This window comes from Macrobrachium nipponense, chromosome 26 (assembly GCF_015104395.2).
Source record: "Macrobrachium nipponense isolate FS-2020 chromosome 26, ASM1510439v2, whole genome shotgun sequence".
Lineage (NCBI taxonomy): Eukaryota > Metazoa > Arthropoda > Malacostraca > Decapoda > Palaemonidae > Macrobrachium > Macrobrachium nipponense.
In genome coordinates this window covers 19,750,498-19,753,895 of record NC_087215.1, presented here as the reverse complement: position 1 = coordinate 19,753,895, position 3,398 = coordinate 19,750,498, and the positions used below count along the sequence as shown (strand labels likewise).

The following is a 3,398-nucleotide window of genomic DNA, read 5'->3' as shown; positions in this document are numbered from 1 at the left end:
GAAGAATAATAAGTATGATTGATAACGAAGCATTATTGATAACTAAGTTTGGTTTACCTAAGAATTAGCCTGTAAATCGTCAGGATATTCTTTCTTTTCGATTTCCTCCTCCTTTCTGGGCCCCCTTATTTTGGTTTGTGTGTGTTGGTTATACTATCTTAATTTTGTGTGCGTGTTTTGAGTTATTATTAAGTGTCATAGTAGTTCATTTATTTCCTGTACTCAAAGAGGTTCAGGTGTAATTTCTATCTGGTTATTTATGGATTAAATTTATGGTTTTTCGTTTTGATTGTTTACTCCTACCTTGAATTCATCCTTGCACTTTGAAAATTGAGTTTGTTGTATGATTCTACCTTATTGTGGACTTCATATCAGTGGTATATGGATACTTAAAGAGGAAATTGAATAGAGTATTTTGGTGACGGTAAAACGGGCCGTTACATTAGGTGTACAGATACGGGACAGCGTTTGTATTGGAAATCTTTGCTAACATTTGCTAAGTAGAAATAAGTGGCATCCATCATTGACATTTGCTAAGTAGAAATAAGTGCCATCCATCATTGACAAATAAACTGAACCATCTTCCCTGATTGTCCAAGAGTCTCCATCTTTAAAGGCCTTTAAAGACGAAGTAGTGCTTCTTGAAATAATTTGTTTACCTTCGAACGGCCTTTCCGTTTCTATAGCTCTGCTGCCACGAAGTCAGTCAGTATTATTTTTCAACTTGCAGGTGGACAGGGCAAACATTCATTCCATCCTTTACTTAATTGATATGGTACCTCTGCTTCTGTCCGGGGCTTCTAAGTTGCCCGAGGGCCGCATTTGGTAGACTGAAGCCAGGTAGTGTCATTCTAACAATGTTCTCCAATCCTGTGTTTGCCATAGCTGCTGTGTAGTAGTGGCCTCCTATTTTCGGACATAATTCGGGGTGCAGATCTTCAGAGGTATTTCTAATTATAAATAGCAAATGGAAAGAATTAATAATGAATTCTAAATAATCATATAATTGCCTTCAAGGTTTCGTAATGCTTCAGTATGTGAAACAGGTCCAACTTCCAACCTTTTTTCAAGGCAGTGGCAACGTTCCTTTTCCAGAAATAGGGCCTGTTCCACACTCTTCTGGTATTATGGTGATATTTGTGTAATTATCAACATAATGAAAAAAAGTTTATTTAGCACCTTTCACGCTGGTTTCCGTTACTTAATATTGTGCATTAGTACAACATTATTTCCATGAGGCAAACATTAAAAACCCTTGTAAAAACCTTGTTTCTTATTCTACGGAATTTTCATTTCCAGAAATATGCCCTGTTCCTCTGTGGTCATGGAGATCTTTGGTTGGATGCTGATCATCGGCAAAGGAACTGAGCTTGCAACTGCACAAGAGGTCTTCTCCTGCTATTCACCAAATGGGGAGTCTTGCTGCCCCTCTGCAACGTGGGATGTCCCAAACACAACTTCAAGAATTGGCTGTGCTTCCTTGTGTTTACAGTACCAATGCGAATGGTATTTGTTTGCAGGTCAGTTGGCTTTATGCAATTATTGACTGGCTTCTGCCATTGGGCTTTTATTCACCTGTGAGAGAGAGAGAGAGAGAGAGAGAGAGAGAGAGAGAGAGAGAGAGAGAGAGAGAGAGGGCATGTCTTTCAGTATTTAACATTTGTAAGTGACAGCCATTCACAATTTTCTTGGTGAAATATGAGGTCACAAAGCCAACTTTTCCACATCCATCTCAACTATATCTCTCTGTGCTCAAGGGCCAATATATAGCATGTTTGTATTAGCCAACCTGCTTTTTCAATCCGTCGACTCCTTTGGTTGTTTAGTAGCATTCAATTACAAAATAAAAAATAACCGATATGATGCTGCTGATATCCAATTGCCTTCTGTAAAGTTAATAGTTATTGATGAACTCAACTGTCCTCGATGGAGGGAGTTGGGTTTTGAAGTTTAATTTCAATTAATTTCTGCTTCCTTTTGTGTTAAAGAAAAGAACGTAGTTTCCAGCTAATCTCCCTTTCAGTTCCTGCAAAGAATGTAGGATACCTCGTAATATCTTTTATAATATTTTTGCGATTTAAGAAAATTTAATTTAAAACCTCGAAAAGTAAAGTTGATTTGCAACGTTCTTACCGGTTTTTACCTCGGTTAATTTCCTGATTTTCAGCTGGTGGGTGTCGCATTCAGGGGAGAACCTAACCGTGCCTTCCATTGGTGAGAAGACGCGGACGTTTCGGAGAGTGACGCACTTACCGACTTTGGTCAGTGTCGCTCAGGGAAAACCAACTAAGAGTGTGGCCTTCTGGACTGAGTAAGTTTTGAAATAATTCAGGAATGCTGGTGAGTTTACTACCATAACAAATCTTGGGATATAACTCATGGAAATTAGCACTCTTGGGAATGTGTTTCATACACACCTATACCTACATATTATACATTATTAACATATAACATATATAGGTGTATATACTATATATATATATATATATATATATATATATATATATATATTATATATATATTATATATATAATTTTTTCTATCACATCACTGTAATGTTTATGCAATCATTAAGCTACAAATGTCGTTTTAATATCCAATTCATGCTACTCCGAGAAGCATATTCCCGAGCTGTACCCGAGTACCCTGTGACCTTCCCTGAAAAAAGCGTGACGCCATATCTTCAAAACTAACCATAGAATCGTCTTGAAAATAATCTCATTATGTTTCCCACACCAAATTACAAGTAGATCAAATACTCAGCTAAGTTAACCTAACCTAACCTAACCTAACCTAGGGGCATGAGAAAGAAACCCGGGCTTGTGCAATACTGCTATACATTTATCCACAGGCCCAAACATCCTTAGAATACTCAGAAATACCCTGCATTTAACTAGGCTGCAAACAACCGTTTGCTTTGTGAATTGCTTTCTCAGTTATATGGTCAGGATACCTTAAAGACGAAAGCTGCTTACGAATTAGTTCAAATTCTTTTTCCAGGAAATCTGGGGAACAAATTCATACGGCTCTTAAGAATAGGTTACTGGCTACACCTATCTTGATAGGAATCTCATGATAGCTGAAGTACAATAAACGGTCAATATCGCTCAGGGAAAGGCAACTGGGAGTGTGGCTTTCTGGACTGAGTAAGTTTTCGAAACAATGCAGGAGGGCAGATGAATTTCATCTGAGTATAATAAAAATCTGTTATATTACTCACTGGAAGTAAATCTCAAGGGGAATGTTATGGTAGAAATAAATAAACTATTACTTAGTATGTACTGCGTAAGTTACTAATGAACAAACGATTTGAAGATAGGTGAATTTGGTATTAAAAAAGAATTTGGTATTACAAAAAAAAGACTAAATATCTTATAGGATGAAGGTTAAAGTTACCA

The 3,398-nt window shown here is 37.1% G+C and overlaps 1 long non-coding RNA gene across 1 annotated transcript in view; it reads left to right on the top strand.

The window, feature by feature from the left end:
• LOC135199780 (uncharacterized) overlaps window positions 1-2,305 on the top strand; it is a 3,095-nt gene extending 790 nt beyond the window's left edge. The window contains exons 2-3 of the long non-coding RNA XR_010311119.1: window positions 1,300-1,520; window positions 2,168-2,305. This is a non-coding gene — a long non-coding RNA (uncharacterized LOC135199780). The remainder of the gene's footprint in view (window positions 1-1,299; window positions 1,521-2,167) is intronic.
• The last annotated feature ends 1,093 nt before the right edge of the window (window positions 2,306-3,398 follow it).